We start from the raw sequence: 20,219 nt of genomic DNA, 5'->3' as shown, positions 1-20,219 counted from the left end.
CAATGGGGCTTGGCCGCTTGGGCTATCTTCTGCCGAGGAGCAATCTTCTGTCGCGCAGATTTTCTCACTTGGGGGGAAAACCCGCCTCGCAATTTCCGGGACTGACTTCCGAGGCTACACTCCTGCAAGGTCGGCCAGCTGCCTCCTCCCTGACACTCTGAGCTCAAAAAGGAGACCCGTCCGCGCCGCGGGAGTCCTTCCGTGGGAAAGGATCAAAGCGACCAGGATAAGGTTGTAGGATGGAAATAAACTCTTTATTCTCGCCTGCATTTCCTGGCTGATAAAAACTCTGGAGGAATGGAATTAATAGAGCTTCTGGCGGTGGAAACTCACCAGCGCTATCAAGGCAAAATACGATCTCTTATTTCTAACAGAGGGTGAAATCGCTGACATTTGCAAATTTGGGCTTGGTGGTCTTACGCCCTCCGCTCTTTAGCTGGCAATGCATCTCGTGTTATTCCTTTCTCTGCCTTCAAAACGCAAGTGCTGCTCTTTCCGCCGAGAGGGGCCCTGGCCCTGGCCCTCTGCCCCCAAGTCCTCTCTTGAGGGTCCGGAGGTGTGGGCTGACCCTCTTGAGAAGATAAATGTGCCCTGGAGAAGAACCAACCAGACAAACCCCAAACTCTTCAGAGACACTGCCCGCAATCCAGTCGAAGGAAGCGGTGGACAAGTTGTCTCAGTAGGGGATCCAGTGTTCTGACCTTAGACGACAAATTTAAACCGCTTTCAAGCTCCTTAGTAGCCAGGACTGAGAACCACCGGTTGTGTGAATGGCGCTGGTTAAGCAAAGAGCCCCCCTCTTTTAAGATCTGGATTAGGGAATACGCAGCAACAAGCCTCTCCCCTACAGAGTTCCCTTTATCGCCAGTGTGAAACCCATCTTGCCTTCCTGTGTAAACTAGGTTTTGGATTCAGGATATCTTCCTGCTCAACACTCCTGACATCAAATGCGCCTCCTTAAAGGAACCTCCATTGATCCAGAAGAGCTTGCTTCGAAGGAGAGCCACCGGCACCTACCCTAAATACTACTTCTGGACATCAGAATCAAGCATAGGAGCCAGCTCCTAGGGGCCGAGGTCCCTTCGTCCCCTCCGTTGTTGGGCATTGCCATTCAAACGGTGTGCCTGGATCTTGTGATCAATTATGCTGGTCGGGGCTTACCTGCTTCCTCCCTCCCCCATATTTTATTCAGGTTGGCACTCCTGGAACCAAGGACGCCTAAAGTGGAGGAAGCCGAGTTAGTGGGCTGCAGTGCACACCTCGGAGCTGACCTACCAGCTGCCACACCCAAGCTCGCTCGCTGCTTGGTGGAGCATCTGAAGAGCTTTGGAGAACTGGGAAGCTTGCCACGTTTTCGGGACAATTTTCGTTGGTCCTAATAAAGGCTTCTCCTTCTCCTTCTCCTTCTCCTTCTCCTTCTCCTTCTCCTTCTTCACCACCCCTCAACGGGGCTTCTTGTTGCTTTTGATGTCACATCCCAGCGCCTCGTGGTGGCATCTTCTAAAGGCTGCGATCCTAAACCCATCCACAAACAGGTGAACACCACCGAGCACAGTTGGGCGTCCTTCCTTCCTTCCTTCCGTTTACACACATACACACTGAGGCATGGGTAGGATTTTCGTGGGTGAAAAGTCCCAGATATAACTTCATTTACAAACTGAAATATATAAGAAAACTTAGATAAGAAAGTTAGATTTGTTGTTGTTGTTTAGTCGTTTAGTCGTGTCCGACACTTCGTGACCCCATGGACCAGAGCACGCTAGGCACCTCTGTCCTCCACTGCCTCCCGCAGTTTGGTCAAACTCATGCTGGTAGCTTTGAGAACACTATCCAACCATCTCGTCCTCTGTCGTCCCCTTCTCCTTGTGCCCTCCATCTTTCCCAACATCAGGGTCTTTTCCAGGGAGTCTTCTCTTCTCACGAGGTGGCCAAAGTATTGGAGCCTCAGCTTCACGACCTGTCCTTCCAGTGAGCACTCAGGGCTGATTTCCTTAAGAATGGAGAGGTTTGATCTTGCAGTCCATGGGACTCTCAAGAGTCTCCTCCAGCACCATAATTCAAAAGCATCAATTCTTCGGCGATCAGCCTTCTTTATGGTCCAGCTCTCACTTCCATACATCACTACTGGGAAAACCATAGCTTAGAAAGTTAGATAAGAAAACTATTATTATCTAACCACTCACTACTGTATGGCCATAATAACTCTTATTCTCCCTCATGGTAAAGGTGAACCTGTACTCTAATTCTTATTCGGGTGGTATTTCCACTCTGATCCGTGCCATTTTTAGGATCCGGGTATATTATTATTATTATTATTATTATTATTATTATTATTATTATTATTATTATTATTATTATTATTATTATTATCACGGAAGCCGGTTCCTCTAAATGCAATGATTTCAGCCGACGTATCTAGGATTGGGGTGCCTATCAAGGCAGAACTCTGGGACAGGAAGACCAGCCTTCACCCAGAAGGAGCTGTGGGCTGGTCGACCGCATGCCGAAGTGATGCGCCTTATGCTACCAGTTTGGTTAGAATGTTGGACTTCAGAGTTCGAATCCCCCCTCGGCTATGAGGCTCACTGGGTAACCTTGGGACAGTCCCTCCCTCTTAGCCTACCTCTCAGGGGTGTCGGGAGGCATAGGACCCAACCCCTAGAGGCCGAGGGGATCTTCAACCTCCCCCAATAAAATATTTGAGGGGGCTGCACCCCATTCAAAGTTGATGGCCATTGCCATTCAAATGGTCTGCGTGCACCGCGTCATGTGATCGATTATGCAGGGCGGGGCTCACCTGCCTCCCCCAATATTTTATTCTAGTTAGAACCCCTGTTGTGAGGATAACACGGGCAGAGGAGAACAATATACGTCACATTGAGCAAAAGTGGCACAAGTATGCAACAAGAAAGAGGTGGTGTCCTTTAGAAAGACCAATCCCGAGTCTAAACTTCACTTCACTGCAACTCTGGCTATGTACAAACTCGGGAGCGCGCAGTACCACTTCTGCTCTCGTTCCTTGCTTCAGTGGCAAACTCTAAACGTAACAGGCAGGGCCCGTCCGCCAAAGTGTGTTTGTCCATAAATGAAAATAACAGATAAGCACGATTTGGGTAAAAACACCCCTAGTTCTCTGTGGAGGCACTCAGTCAATGCCCATATCCCTGGATGTGCGCGGCGCTGCCTTGCGCGAGTTCCGGAGAACCAGGCCGCCTTCGCGGATGAGAAGCGCGCCGGGCGCTGGCGAGGCGGAGGCCGGGAGAGGTTTGTTTCTGCTGGGCCGGTTGCTGCTGCGAGCGCGCCTCGCTCGGGGCGCAAGGCGGGTTCTCAGGTTACACGAGATCGATTTGGAGAAGCACTACCTGCTCCAGCTGTCCAGGGGGGAGGGAGGGGAGAGAGAGAGAGAGAGAGAGAGAGAGAGAGAGAGAGAGAGAGAGAGACCCACAAAGGGAGAAAAAGAACGGCCGAGAAAAAAAAGAAAGAAAAGAAGAATTGAATTATGAAAGTAGGAAACATATGGAGGTTGCATATTGCACCAGAAAGGTCCATATGAAAGTTATAAATTTCGAGGTGTTTTTTTTTTAAGTCACCGTTGTAAACGCGTTTTTATGGGCTTCGCAGTGTGTAGGACATCTGTAATGTTAATTTTTGCAATATACCTTCCTTGGAAGATAAGAGACCTGGAATTGCTGGGAAGGACACGCAGAGGCGAGAGCGAGGTGGGGAACGTGGCGAAGTCGGGGGCACGGGAGGGGGAACAGGCGCAGGCGTGAACAGATTGAAAAGGAAACTTTTTTTGGAGGGAATTTTGTGATCTGGGCTTTGGAGTATGGTCACGACGTACCATCTATTGGCTGAGGAGGCTCAAATGCAACGGGCCCTCCAGGGAAGACTTTCTTTCTTCTCGAAGGTTATCCTGGAGTAGGATCCAACCCATGTTGTTCAGTACATTTCGGCTGTGATCCTATGCACTTGTCTGCGATCCTATACGACTTGCGCCTCCCTGAAATCAACGGGACTGTTTTCTGAGGAAATGCTTGCGCTGTTCGGTTAAGCACACTTCCCTGGAGAGTCAGCCCCGGCGAATGACAGGGCTTTTGGGGGAGGCGGGCAGCGCGATCCTGTGCACCACGCGGCGCCCTTCAGATATTGCTAGACTACAACTTTCATCAACTTGGCCATACTGGACCAGGGCTGATGGGAATTGGGAGTCCAGCAAGCATCTCGCGGGCGCCACGTTGGCTACCCCTGCCGCCCACGTTTATCCACAATTCAGTCCCACTGAGTTTAATGGGGTTGGGTCGCCGGACAACGTATTTGCAGCTGCTTCGTTCTTCCATTTAAACCAGCGAGGCTCTCCAAAGGCGGTCAGGGTCGCCTGGGTAAGGATTCATGCCTCGCGGTTTGAAAACTGCAGACAATTTTTACGCAGATGCGGGCGCAAATATTAGGAAACCTGCTTGCCCGGAGCTGTTGAGATCAGCTAAAATTTCATTTCTTTTCGACGGGTGGGAAATCTGACTGTACAAATAGCAAATTAGGCCCGAAGCAGCCTAAGTTAGGGATGAGCCCCCTTAGAGACGGAGCCGCGGGCTAGCCACAACCAGACCATTTGGCACGCATTTTAAGTGCATTTTGCGCTGGAAATGAAAAGGCTTGCTTGGGATCCAGTCTCATGAAGTCACTGGGACATACTACTTAGGAAATAGGCGCAGGATCGCACTGCATATCCCACCAAGCCGCGAAATAAATTGCGTTTACTCGGCAGCAGCTCACGTCGTATTCAATGGGGCTTATTCCGGCTGAATCGCATTGTGGGCTGAGAAGAAGGAGATTAGTCTCTCGCTTCCTCGCAGTGGAACAATAACTAATTCTTATTCTAATTTATCTCTTACGGAGAGCCCTTCCCTATAGATTTAAACACAGGCCACCCGATCCAGACCAAGTCAATGGAAAAGGTAAGCCGGCGTAGAAGCCAGCGCCTCACTTATGCCGGAGGGCGCAGAAAAGCCTACCCCGCCTTCCCTCGGAGCGCCGCTCGCCTACACAGCTCGCCTGCTCTGCCCAAGCAGAGAAACCGGTACGAGGGAGGGAGACTTTCGCCGGGATCGGAGGAACTGCGGCGGCGTATTGCGGCGATCCTGCATACAGTTAAGCCCAGAGTAGCCCTACCGACGCCCTAGGCGCGCGTGAGAGCGAGCGAGCGAGCGAGAGCACGTCTGAAGCCCACAGCCAGGGACAAACTGGAAAGGAAGTGACTTCGGATCCGACGTGTGGACCCTATTAGCGGGATGCTGCTGCCCTCGGAACTGGGCTGGGCAGGGCCTGCCTTGAGGGTAAGCAGCGCCTCGGGGCCTGTCCTCGAAAGAAAGGACTCCGCGGAGACAGCCTTTTTCGAGGTGCAAGGAACAAACGGCACGTTTCTTCGACAGCAGCCGGGATTCAGAGGACTCCGCGGGGGCGGGGAAGTGGGGAATGGATCGCCCTTCCCAGTGACCCCACCGATCACCTCTCCAACAGGGAATCGCATCTCCCACCCCTCTCCCCCTCGCTCCCTCCGTGCGCCTTCTTTCCGCGCTGAATTTGGTGAAGGTCTTCTTGTCTCTTTCACTTCGCCCACCAGACACAAGGCGAAAGACGGGGCGCGCCTGTTTGGGGGAGCCTTTCAGCATTCTTCTGACGCCTTTATCTGAATAGCAGCCTGGGGATCTCGGATTCTCATTCTGCGCTGAAATGGGAGAAGGGGCAGGGCGCCTAGGGAGCTCCCCCTGATCAAACAATAGCTATTTCCCCTAGCTCATCCATAGCAGTGAGGTATATGCGTTCGAGACACAGATATATAGGAATAAATCCATAGCTATCCAGCTAGAAAATAAAGCCACATCCAGAATACAGTGAGGGTCAGTGTTTGTGAATACTAAAAATGTGACTCTTCTTATACTGCTTTACACATCTGCTGAAAACTATTTTTTTTAAAAAAATCAGTGACTCTATCCAGACATATGATTTAGTTATACATATTTGTTTTCACCATTTGCTTATTTTGTCTGTTTTACTGATTATTGCTAATGCATAAAAATAAATTGGTCACCTTTGGGGATACAGACCATTTGTCAGGACAGTATCACAGCAAAGTTGGTGACGAACAATGAGCAGGTAGGGGAAAAAACATTTTAAAATATGTATTTTGTTACATGGACAAATGGGGGCAGGGTCCTTTGAAGGTCACAATAAACCTTTTGACATCACAACACCACAGCAGAGAACCTATGGGAGCACTCAATGCTTCCCCCCATCTTTTAATGTAAAAATTGGGGCTGGGGAAATAAGTTTTGCCATTGTGGCATCACAGTAGGGGATCCATAGGAGCTGTTAATTTAAAAACATACACATCTAAGGTGGTTTTCTAATGCCAATTTTTGAGGCTGCAAGAATGTAAGAATAAATTCAAACATTCAGGAAGATTTACAAAGCTGTGATAGTAGCACTGAAATTTCAAAGGGGCTGGAAAACACTTGCAAGGTGTTTCTCACCCCTGTCAACAGAAAGACTTTTAACACCAAGCTTTACTAACAGAGTCTGTGCAAACAACTTTGAGGATTCGACTCCCTTCCATGTAATTTTTTTTTTGCTCATACAGTTATTCAGAGAAATGTGGCTTTCAGGTTGGTATCCTAAAACCGCCACTGTTAAGGAAATCCCACCAGTTTAGTGCACCGGCTGAGTGACAAAAATGCCATGCTTTCATTCTAACCACTGAGTATCCATATTTTGGGCAACGTGTTGGCCAATATTCATATGCCTAGATCAATAATGCACTAACGGACCTAAGCTGACTAGTGATGAAAGGAGGGACTGCTGCCTTTCAGTGTTTATTTCTTGGATTTGCAGCCGACTTCTCAGCCAAAGCTCAATTTTCCAGCGATTTAACTCAGATCAAATTATTTAATGAGATTTTGGAGAAGCACGCTTCTCCCTTCCCATCCCAATGGCACATTCTTTCAATTATCGTAAAACTATTTGCTTATGGAATCCTTCTGAAAGCTTGAGCTAATGTTATTAGGTCATTTAATTTTTTTAAAAAATTACATTGTAATTGATATGTAAATTGCAGTGTAAACTGAGCCTCTTCTCATCTTTGGTTTACAACATAGCAAATATAGGCTCCTTTGGGAGGAAGGGCAGGGTATAAATTAACTAATTAAATAATAACAAGGGCATGGAAACTTTCAAATTGTCAGTCTTGCCACCATTTTTTAGAGATACAACAATGTGAAGAGAGGGAATTCCACAGCTAAGGGGCTGCCGTAGAGACTGTCCGACTCATTCTGTTTGCTCATAACTGGATGGCCTGGTGTCTAACTGATACACTTTGCACTTGCTTGCTGAGGATATAGTTGGTGGGTTTTATAAAACACAAAAGTGGCCACAACCTCTCTTCTAACTAAATCAGAATGATAAATGTTGAATGCAGGAACTGCTTATGCATAAGAACTGCACTGGGAGAGCCCTATGGCTCCCATCAGCATGGGCTATGGCCAGGGATGTTGGGAGTTTTTGTCCAGCAATACCTTTGCAGAGCCACAGATACCCAGCCCTGCTCTTAAAGAACCAAAGTCCTTCACAACGGAAACAAAACACTCCCGCAGAATACACCGCTTTCATGACCAGGGAAAAGCTATTACTTGGTCTTTGGTATTATTAATGGGCATGATATCTAACCACCTTGATTCCCTGCAGGGCAAAAGGTGGGGTATAAATAAATATATGATGGTGATAATAATAATAATAATAATAATAATAATAATAATAATAATAATAATAATTCTGTTTCCAGTTCAAATTTCACAGCAGATATGTGCAAATAGAATAATCTATGAAAGGCAGTTTTTTAATAGCAAAATAACATTTTAAAAAAATCTGCACCCAATAAACAAATCTCCGTGTGACACAGTAAACTGTTTGCACAAGCACCTACTGAATGTGGGTGCAGACAGCATTGTCTATCCTTAAAAGAGTGTCAAGGATCTCATCTGGTAGACTGGTTAATGTTCAGCTCATCATGCTGACAATTTCCTTGACAAATTGAAAGGCAGGGCCAACCCAGCATGGGCCACTGCAGGCATGACTCTGGTGTTTCATGAAAAATGGAAGTGAAAGTTCTTGATCAATTCTTCATAGCTGTGTTGGAGGTGAGGCAAGGGAGACAGTATGTGAGCGCAAAGCTTATTCCCATCATGATAAACCATGGTTAATTATGAAATCCATGGTTTATTGTGTCACCTAAAGCAGCTCGTTGCCTTTTAGAACCAATCTGTGGCACAGTAATCAAGCTCAGGGGTAAAACAAGTTTGCTTCTTGGACTCCGCCAAACTGGAATGCTGGAGTAAGCATGAAAGACCCAAGGAAGCAGATTGTAGAATACTTTGAGCACTGAATAATAATAATAATAATGTGGGACCAACTTCAGATTAAGTTCATACTAATATGGTTTTACGGGACGCGGGTGGCGCTGTGGGTAAAACCTCAGTGCCTAGGACTTGCCGATCGTATGGTCAGCGGTTCGAATCCCCGCGGCGGGGTGCGCTCCCGTCTTTCGGTCCCAGCTCCTGCCCACCTAGCAGTTCGAAAGCACCCTTAAGTGCAAGTAGATAAATAGGTACCGCTTTATAGCGGGAAGGTAAACGGCGTTTCCATGTGCTGCGCTGGTGCTGGACGAGATGGTTGGATAGTGTTCTCGAAGCTACCAGCATGAGCTTGACCAAACTGCGGGAGGCAGTGGAAGACAGGAGTGCCTGGCGTGCTCTGGTCCATGGGGTCACGAAGAGTCGGACACGACTAAACGACTAAACAACAACAACAACAATATGGTTTTGCTGCCTTTTGTGAACCGAACATGTGCCTAAAATACACCCTACAATATTCAGCAATATTTGAGCTGGTGTATTTGTATGGATGTTGAGTGGGTATGTCAGCCAAAAATAAACACATTATGGGATGGGTTCATCATTGTAGTTGCAACCTATGAATGGAACTCGCGCAACACACATGTATTTATGATTCATGGTTTGTACTTGTGGACCCCCTCACAATAATATTCTTTATCGGAAGCAGCGCTGGAGGTCATAGGCGCAGGAGTGGCTGTGACACCCCCTCCTCACCAGTGAAGTATTCGCTGAGTCTGTGGTTTATGATGGGAGGAACCTGGAAACAGCCTGGAATCAGATTTACATTAAAATATAAAAAGTATCCATCTATCTACCTGCCTGCATATTAGAATGAGATATATACATACGCATAGAAAGGAGGAACGTGGACGCCATCTGGTTAGCAGTCTCAGAAGAGACAGCAGACTTTTTTTAACATGCAGTGCAATTTTCTTTCTTTCCCTCTCTCACTGCCCCCGCCTCCTAATCTGGGTCTAGGGTCACAGAGTCTAATTTTTCTTATCATCTGGAAGAAAGAATTTTTTTAAAAGCTTGCCAAAATCCAATTACTTTGCAATCATCCAGACCAAAAGATTTCTCTAGAGAAATTCATCTACCTTGCCTCTGGAGTTTGTGAGCCAGTGGGCCAGAGCGTGGGACTTAACAGTGCAGCAGATCCCACCATTTCCACACAGATGGACCTTTTGATGGTGTATGCCTGACGATTTGTGCTCATGACAGTATCGGGACAGTTACATGCTATCTCAGTTTCAATACTGTTTGCACCTGCAAATGTTTCAGGATGGCCATATGGCTTCATTTCCAGTTGGCGCAGGGCCCATAGCTTTCTGTTGAAATCCTATAACTTTTTATACCAGAAATGTGATGGTTTTTTGGGGGGTGTGTGTGTGGTCCCACTTAAAGTAAAGGTAAAGGGACCCCTGACCAGTTGTGACTGACTCTGGAGTTACGGCGCTCATCTTGCTTTATTGGCTGAGGGAGCTGAGGGTCATGTGGCCAGCATGACTAAGCCACTTCTGGCGAACCAGAGCAGCACACGGAAATGCTGTTTACCTTCCTGCCAGAGCAGTACCTATTTATCTACTTGCACTTTGACGTGCTTTCAAACTGCTAGGTTGGCAGGAGCAGGGACTGAGCAACGGGAGCTCACCCCGTCGTGGGGATTCGAACCGCTCCCCTTCTGATCGGCAAGTCCTAGGCTCTGTGGTTTAACTTATGTTGCACTATAGTGCTATCGTGCCCCTCCAGAACAACAAATACAGCAGAATGGTGTGAGGACAGTCCTGTATAAATCCACTGCGAATGCAGTGGCCAACCAGATGCCAGAGTGGGACTCTGAAGCGCAACAGCACCCTCCCAACTTCTGACAACAGTGGCTGACAACATAGCTGACAACATAGCTGTTAGGGTTAGAAGCCATGAGTTAGAGAAGTATGGAACTGTTCCTGCATTGAAATGAATGGTGAAGCATGTTTGTTTAGGTACTCTATGTGCTTACAAGCTCTGCACAGAGGGGCACGTGAGCACACTTGGCAATAGCCAATGGGCCAGGATGCTTGTTGTTGAATCATCTCTAAGAAATGTTGATCTAAACGGTTTGCAGATGAATCTTTTCCTTTTTCCTTTTTGTTTCTTTGGGTAGGCCCAATTGATTCATGGAAGCTAAAGCATTTACACCTCTGCCTCTGCCCGTTTGGACGGGCAAATGGTTTTACAGCTGTGAAAAGGAGTGTGTGCCAACAGTGCAGTTTTTAAGTTTAACAGGCCAAAAGAAAAAGAAAAAAGTGTGTGGGACCTACAGCCCGTCTGCAAATATACCTCACGGTGCCTAATGACATGTCTGCTTGAAGAACCGATGCCCACATCCTTGGAAAGCCCCAAACCATCACCTATCAAGCTGTGACATTTTTATATACTAAATTGCAATTTAAAGTCATTTTAAAAGGTGTCTTGGATTTATTAGTTAGTTTTCTCTCCCCTCTTTGAATTCCAAACAGTTGGACTCGTCGTATATAGAGCACCTGGCTTTATGGCTAGAAGGATTGTTGGGCGGGGGGAACACCCTTCCATAAGTACCCCCTCCATCACTGTTTCTGAAACATGAGGAATGTACAGAACACACAGAGTGCTGCAGAATAAATTCTTTATTAGCACTCATGTGGGATAAACTGTATTAAGTCACTCATGGCTTTGCCACTTGTAAGTAATGGAGCCACACTAGAAATTCACACAGATTAAGCCTTTTCAATTACTCTGCTGTGTGTTACACATACAATGTGTGCATAAGGCAGCAACCCTATACCCTGGGGGTCAGAGAGCCTGGGGTCTAGTGCAGCCCTCCAGTCCTTTCTATCTGACCTGTGGGATTTTCCCAGGCAACATCTCCCACCAACTGTGCTTGAGAGCTTTTGACAGGCCCTTGAAGTGTAATAACGCCTCTTGCCTATTTATTTATTTGAGCTATTTTAATACTGCTTAGAACCACCCAACTGATCGCTGCAACTATGATATTTAATGGAAGGCAAGAAATGGGGTGTGCGCCAAATTTTGGTGCTGCATAGGACATTGCTGAAATTTGAGGCCCCAAGGGGGGGGGGGATGCAGTGAGGTAGCGTGGGAGGGCACAGGGGTGGGTTGCCCCAGGCACAAAATTCTTAGGGGCACAAAATTCAACACCCAGTGCTACCTCAATACTGCTGTGTGCTTCCATTGCTGGGATCTGTTGAAAACAGCTTCTCCATGTGAACCAGGAAGTGACCTCTCCAGACAAGGGAACAACTCTTCTTTTCTTATCTCTGCGCCTGTGATCTCCTCAGTGACATGGATGCTGTTAGGCAGTTGAATGCGCATGCATACTAACTACTTCTGTTTTCCACCCTCCCACCCACTCCCTCTGCAAGAAAGTTATATGATGCCAGCTGCTTATTACCATGCATTCTGATCTGTTCATGAGGAGGTTATATGATGCTGAATGAAGCAATTGTCACCCTAAGCACTTCAGTGAATTTTCCCTGTCACTTTCTTTATTGCAAAAGTTAGATTTTTGTGTGTGTGTTGAAAACGGATTTGTTGCACAGGGCCTGGCTGGTTGGATGAATATTCGAGTACCACGATTTCAGACCTGAAATCCCAACAGACCTAGAAAGTCGAAGGGAGTTTCTTTGGCACTGAATCTATACTGGGCACAAGCGTCTTTACTATTTACATTTTCTCTCCCTTCCCCAAAACACAAAGATGCCAAAGTGCAGTATACATTACACAACTTCTATTTCTCTCTCCACAGGCGCATTGACATTGATGGAAGTTATGCACATGTTTAAAGTGGAGAAAGGAGCCTTAGATCGTTTCCTGATCAGAGTTTACATAAGATCAAAGGGAGCCTAATAGAATTAAAGAAGAGCCAGATGGCACTTTTGTTTACATTCTGTAAGACGGTACATGAGAATAGGAAATAATATTTGGCAGGGTTTAATGGGCACCCAAGCAAGCAAATGATCTTCCAAGAGGCAAACGTTGACTTGCTTCTCTGTCCTTAGAAGTGCATCATGGATTTTGGATGCATAGTTAGAGCTGGGCTTTGAAGTAAGGCATTCCAAGCTATGAATATAAATACTGTTTTGTTCTTATAAAAATAATGAGTTTCTCTAGGACCAAGCAGGTTTTTCTTCTTCTAAAGCATCAAAACATGAGAAATCCCCCTCCCAAGTTCATGACAATTGTGTAACCTAAGCTTCCAGTGGAAGAAATTCTGCATAATAAAGGCCAGGGGGGTCTTTGATCCTCACTGTGAACATTTTTGGGATGTTTTGATATATAGGACACAGGATGCTTCATGGATGTTTTCTGCTTATATAATATTGCCACTTCCAAATCACTAGAGCAGGAGCGGGGGAGCCTTTGGCCATCCAGATGTTCTTGGACTCCAACTCCCATCCGCCCCAGCAGGGTCAACATGCAGGAACAATGGGAGTTGTAGTCAAATATCTGTAGGGCCATAGGTTCCCTCATCAGAGTATCAGATGATGATTGGGCTCCCTTTTGTATGGCACATTTCATTGGCTGCATTGTTTTGTTAGCCACCCCTGCATGTAAGGATCTGAACATGCCTCCAGATTGTTGCCTAAATTTTGCGCAAGCAAATTAGGAGGCAAACTGAATAAGCAGGTTATCTGGAGCCGTCCTGAGTTGTTACACCCAGTTGTTTCCCAGTTATCAAAAGCAGATGAGTCCAAATATGGAGAGATCAGTTTCCTAGCAAATATTCTTTTAAAACAGACAAACAAATGATATGTCAGTTCAGTCAACCATTCTGTGAAGGCTCAAGACCAATCACTATGGCATTTAGGCAAAGGAATAATCAAGTGCTTGGAACTACAGGTCCAAAGATGATATAATCAGAGCAGCTCTAAGGATGGGAAATGGCCTTGTTTTGGTTGTCCATAGTAAAAAGTTTTCGGGATCATCATAACTCTGGATTTTAGTTGGGGAGATCATGATACTTCTGCAGATCTGTTCTGCAATGGCACTATTATAATATATACATTATTGTGTTGTGTCAGTCTAGGGACCTTGCGCAGCCATCACAATCTAATGCTATGCTGTGGTTTATTACAGCTGGCCCAGCTCTGTGAAGCATGGCAGTTGTGTATGAGCTACACATTTTTTTTCCTGTTGCAATGGTAAAAAGATCATGTCCAGAGAGATCACTTATTCTGCATCTATACAATGTCCTTTTTGGGGGGTCTTTCTATCTTTCTTTGCATCAAGAATAGATGGACTAAGGCCTCATTCACTAAGGGCTGTGCCTTGTGAAAATCTGATCTTACCTGCTGAACTGAAGCTTGGTTAAGTAAAATCTCTCTCTGGATTTTCTAAATATCTGATAAGATCCAATTCAGTGGGTAAGATTGGATTTTAGCAAGGCACAGCCATGGAACAATGAGAAAAGCTCTTGGACTGGGGAGAATTAAGCAGTATGCTGTACTATCAAAATACAGGGTGTGTAAAGAAAGGTGAAGATGAGCCCTATTGGTCAGACTCATATAAGTCAGTCCCTCGTGTTATTTACAATCTTTACGGCAGCCAGCAGTTGACTATGAATTGCCAACAGAAGAGGGAGGAGCCAGCCCTCCATTTTGCATTACACAGGTTTGATTGTTGTTAGCATAGGATTCATATCTTCACGTTTGTTTCATTGGCCTCTGTTTATTGCTTCCCCAACAACAATTGCCCACACTGGTTTGCACACACCAAAAGGTATTGATTTAGTGTAACTGCTGTCTGCAGCAATGATTTGATTAGTTGCTTCAAGTATCCCAATGGAAGGGAGGGATATGATAAATAATGGTTGTAAACATCATTTGAATGATGGCCTCCTCATTTCATTGCTCTTGTTGTAAACCACAAAGCAATGCCAGCTCTGCCTTTCTTCCGTGAGAGAGGGGCCGAGATCCAGGTCTGGCAGACTCCGCTCCTATGAAACACAATGGCTCTTTTTTGCTCAGCTTCTCAAGCTTTGGCTATGAGTTTTGGCTAGCCATGGTTTTTTCATTACTTCAAAATACTCAAATTATGAGAAGGGGGGGGGGGGGTGAACGCCAACAACCTCTGTTTGCACTGCAATATTTTTGTCCAGAGTTAGAAATATGTAGCACTTTCATCATACTCGGGACTTCAGTTGGTGGATACAGCTAGTGAGATCTCAAGGGGGGAATTTTAAAGGCCTCTATTATGCTGGATCAACTACTAAAGCACTAGCCTCCCAGGCCAAAGCCCATTAAAGCAAAGGAAAAAACAACGTTCCAATGGCCTTTTGCCTACTCTCAGAAATTTAATTGAATCTGAAGTAGACATTCAGAGTTAAAGACCCACAGCACGAGGTTCATTATTTGACCTAATGATGTCCAAAGGAGCTGGCCAGTTGGTGAAGCCAAGGTAATAAAAGAGGCCACTCGTTAGCCAAAGGTGGTCAAGGTAGATCAGGTGTGACAGCGGGGGGTGGAATTCCACTTCAGGTGGCAAGGGAGGACCCTACGAGGTAGAAAGAAAGTTGACACTCATTGCAATAGCTTGAGCAAGCCAGTGCCCTAAAGGGCTATGCTTTTATATAGTTCTGTTTACCCAAGAGAATGAAGCCATGGGAGTGATGCCATCTTTATGCAACTCACTGCAAAATCCTTGAAAATACATTGAGGTAGAAAAAGAGTTATTCTATGCATACATAACCATACATAAAAGAAGAAATACGAAGCCAAATTCTAAGTTGCAGTCAATTAGTAGGCTGTAGTTGGATTAAGAACGAGCCCAAGGAAAAATCAGTTCCACACGCCCCCTCTGTACTTTTATAGCTCATCTTTCGTCATGGAACCCAAAGTGGTGTACATGCTATTCCCAATTGAGTTCTTAAAGATACAGATTCTGTTGTGATTTTTATAACGCAAGCTGACAGAAATGTCTGGAAGAGAAACTGCCCAGCCCGCTAGGAAACATCCTGCTTTGGGGTGGTTCTGACCTCACCTTCACAAGTTGAATTAACCAAGGGTAGAATTTATGAGGGTCATGGGCAAGGCCTGGGGTATGGCACTTGCCCACCCTCCTACCCCTCCATCTGGAAACTGAAACTGTGGCTTGTTGATGGATGGGTGTAAGAGTTGGTCCCTGTTTGGGTGTGGCAGCAAAAAAATCTGTACTACGTCCATAGCGGTCCAGAAAATAGAGCAAAGTTCAGGTTGTGGGTGAGCTCAGATGAGCTTGCTAGTGATTGGTGCTCATCTTGTTCAGCTGCATGGCTGAAACCTGGAAAAGTACAATGAGTGCAGCAGATTGGATTCCAACACCAAAATGGCGGCACTCTTAAGAGAGAGAGAGAGAGACAGGCAGAGGCAGAGGCAGAGGCAGAGGCAGAGGCAGAGGCAGAGGCAGAGGCAGAGGCAGAGGACTCAGTTACATTAGTCAAAAAACAGCGCTTTGAATGCATTATTAACATGCAACACAAGATGGCGCTGGGACAGAGCAATGGGAGCTCACTCCTTTGCGGGGATTCGAACTGCCAACCTTCTGATCGGCAAGCCCAACAGGCTCAGTGGTTTAAACCACAGCGCGACCCGTGCTTTCGACCTAGCAGTTCGAAAGCACGCCAGTGCAACTAGATAAATAGGTGACGGGAAGGATTCTGTGCACTCTGGTTTCTGTCAGTGTTCCGTTGCTCCAGAATTGGTTTAGTCAGGCTGGCCACATGACCCAGAAAGCTGTCTGTGGACAAACACCAGCTCCCTCAGCCTGAAAGCGAGATAAGCGCCGCAACCCCATAGTCACCTTTGACTGGACTTAAGCATCATGGGGTCCTTTACCTTTACCTTTTAAACCAGTGTTTCCCAACCACTGTTCCGCGGCACACTAGTGTGCCGCGAGATGTTGCCTGGTGTGCCGCGGGAAAAATTAAAAAATTGAAAGATTTTTTATTTTTTTTAAAAGTCAAATTTTCGATTGGGGCGCCGTCACTAGATGACCCTTGGGGTTCCCTCCCTCACTCCCGCTCTGCGCCTCCCTCCTCCTCCTCCTCCTCCGGGGAGGCCCTTCCTGGCTCTCGGCCAAGGCTTGGCGGCTGCCACTCACTCACTCGCTCGCCCACCCGTCCCTCCATCCCTGCACCCGGCCTCTCCCCCTCCGTCCCCGGTGCGGGGGCTGCCGGGATCCGTAGTCCCCTCGCCCTTGGGCTCCGCGCCCGCGCGGGGTGCGCGAACTACGTTTCCCAGCGTGGCCTGGCGGGCCGGGCATTTTGTTTGAAGCGCTCTTCTCCCGGCCATGGAATGAGCGCAGCGGCGGCGGGCGGGCGGGCGGGCAGGGGCTCTTCCGCGCAGACCCCGCGCAGCCTGCCTGCGCCCCCCGGAGATCGGGCGGCAGGATGGAGCCCGGGGATCCCCGCGGAGGCGGAGCGGCGGAGGCGGAGGCTGCCCCCCAGGTAGGGCTGCGTCGGGGGTTTTTTATTTTTGCAATGCTGCATCCGCGCTGGAGGGGACGCATCGGACCGTGGGGAGACCCCTTGGCGGGCGTGCAAGGCAATGCATGCGTGCAGGCGTTGCATGGAGTGCAGTGCAATGCAATGGCAACGCGGCGCCCTGCATGCATGCATGCAACTTCCACCGGCGCTCCGGACTTGGCAGGTGAGGGGGGTCCCCAGTGGGCGGCAGAGAGAGCCGGGAGGGCGAAGGGGAGCCGGGGGGGGGAGCAGCGCTGCTCCCCGAGCAGAGCCCGGGGGGAAACTTCGGCGTCGTTGCGCCGGGTGTTGGAAGCGGAGGCTGGCGGGGGCCCCTCACCTGCAAAACCTGGTCGCCTCTCATATATTTCGTGCATTGCATTCATCGCCCGCTTTCTCCTCCAAGGAGCTCCCGGGGGCGCGCGTGGTTCTCCCCGTGTTATCCTCGCAACAACAGCCCTGCGAGGTGGGTCAGGCGAGTGGCCCAAGGGAGCACCCAGGGATTGTCCTGGCCAGGTGGGGTGATTTGAACCCTGCTCTCTGCCCGGTCTTCGTCCTCATTTAGCCCCCACATGTGCATGACTGTGCATGACTGAGGTTTTCCCCCCTCGTCTTGGCTATGGTGTGAGTCTGTGCTGTTAATTAATGGGGTTCTGCCTTCGGAGAAGATGAGCCAGCCCTCAAGGAGGTGATTATGTAATTTGCTAGCAATTCATGTCCCTCCCGGTGTGACGCTGCGCGCTGACGTCACGGGGCTGTAATGGTGGTGTGCCTCGAGATTTTTTTCATGAAACAAGTGTGCCTTTGCCCAAAAAAGGTTGGGAAACACTGTTTTAAACAATAACTCCCCCTCCCACAACACATTTAAAATAGAATCAACCAAAGGCCTGGTTGAAGAATTGTTGTTGTTGTTGTTTAGTCGTTTAGTCATGTCCGACTCTTCGTGACCCCATGGACCAGAGCACGCCAGGCACTCCTGTCTTCCACTGCCTCCCACAGTTTGGCCAAACTCATGCTGGTAGCTTCGCGAACACTATCCAACCATCTCGTCCTCTGTCGTCCCCTTCTCATTGTGCCCTCCATCTTTCCCAACATCAGGGTCTTTTCCAGGGAGTCTTCTCTTCTCATGAGGTGGCCAAAGTATTGGAGCCTCAGCTTCAGGATCTGTCCTTCCAGTGAGCACTCAGGGCTGATTTCCTTAAGAATGGAGAGGTTTGATCTTCTTGCAGTCCATGGGACTCTCAAGAGTCTCCTCCAGCACTATAATTCAAAAGCATCAATTCTTCGGCGATCAGCTTTGAAGAGGAATTACTTTATTATTTATTTATTAAATGGTGAGATATGTGTGTATATATATATGAGAATCAACCCACATATTCATGCGTGGAATGAATGACAAAGTCTTCCCCAATGCAAATTGCAGAGGTGTGTGTGAATGTATGTGTGTGAGTGAGTGAGTGAGAGAGAGGGGTGGTGGTGGAGAGGGGATAATGGGGAGAGAGAAAGAAGAGAAAGAGAAAGAGAAAGAGAAAGAGAAAGAGAAAGAGAAAGAGAAAGAGAAAGAGAAAGAGAAAGAGAGAACGCACTGGAATGAGCCACTCACTTTTGACTCTGCACATTTTGGACTCTGGCCTCACCCATATGGTGCCCCTGACACATTACCCTTGAGACAATGCAGCCCTGGCGGGGGGGGGGGAGTTCCCCACTCCTGCCATAGAGAGTTATAACTGCCAGCATAGTTCTAACTAACACTAGCAAGCAAATTTTCTATTGTCCATATACTGTGAGGAGTGTATTCAATGGACCTTCACATTTCAAAAGCTTACTTTTTTTTCCAAGAGAAAAGAAATGATGCTGCCAAAGCAAATTTATTAGATCATGGATTCAGTTGGGCTTCTGTGACTGGAATAAATGAAGAGGCACATTCTACCCTTTCTCCAAGAACATTTTCAAAAACCAATTCCGCTAAACAGAGTCTAGAGGCTCTGTGTATTGTAGCAGCAGTGCTTCTTAATAAATGTTTCTGAGAACTGGTATGATTTGTTTCTAATAATTTCCAGGAATTATAATGTGCTATTTCCCACTTTCAACTAGTGAGCAGCTACAATGGATAAACATCTGGATGGACATCTGGCAGAGATAGGCTATGCATGAGATCTGTTCAATTCTAAGGGGCTGGACTACATTAAGTCACTCCCCTTTCCTGAAGTTAGCGTGCAACCTTGTATTTTACATCATGAAATTGGCTCTCAAAATCTCCGAATAGGACCAACCCTAGTCCAATTTAATGGCCATGTCAATGCCAATGTCATTATTACAGTGGTACCTCAGGTTACATACGCTTCAGGTTACAGACTCCGCTAACCCAGAAATAGTACCTCGGATTAAGAACTTTGCTTCAGGATGAGAACAGAAATCATCCTCCGGCGGTGTGGCAGCAGCAGTAGGCCCCATTAGCTAAAGTGGTGCTTCAGGTTAAGAACAGTTCCAGGTTAAGAACAGACCTCTGGAACGAATTAAGTACTTAACCCGAGGTACCACTGTATTATTATTTATTCCATTTATCTACTGCATTTTATCAGAAGATCCCAGGGTGGTGTACAACATTAAAAACACATTGCAGAACACAAATAATAAAAACATACTGACAGACAGCCTATGAAAGTATTCTCTAGCTGTTGCACCATTGTCTGATGGCTGCATTTTCCAGCATGATGAGAATCTGGGAAACTTGAGTGCACTGCCTGTCCCCAAAATGACATATGGGAAGACTGCACATTACAAACAATTCTGCTCCCAAGTACCAAGAAACAATGCCTAGCACTCATGGCACTCTCAGTAGACATCTGCAGGTCTGAAACAAATCTAGAGAATCCCACCCATTGGTTTGATCATCCCAGCTTATTTGCTACAATTAAGAGAGAGAGAGAGAGAGAGAGAGAGAGAGAGACCTGCTAAACAGACAATTCATCTATGTTCTGAGAGACCCAGATGAGTTGTACAGAAGTAGCTGGTCTGAGTGAGTAGGATATCAAAGCTGTTTACAGAGGAGAACATTTATTTGTCCAACACACACAATAGATGAAAGACTTCTACAGCGCAAGCAGAGGCCCTCCAGTTGGCTTGTGTCTTCAGCTGGTGACCTGGGAGAGGAAAAGGGAGAAAAAACTATCAAAAAGAGTTGCTTTTAATAAGGGCTCTTTTTCCACAGCTTCCTGAAAAAATTGGTACATGTGTGATTACGGTGTCTTTCCTATCATCTGTTATATCTAAAAGGTTAGTTAGCTAGATATGGG

This window comes from Podarcis muralis, chromosome 3 (assembly GCF_964188315.1).
Source record: "Podarcis muralis chromosome 3, rPodMur119.hap1.1, whole genome shotgun sequence".
Lineage (NCBI taxonomy): Eukaryota > Metazoa > Chordata > Lepidosauria > Squamata > Lacertidae > Podarcis > Podarcis muralis.
Note: the sequence above shows the minus strand (reverse complement) of the source record.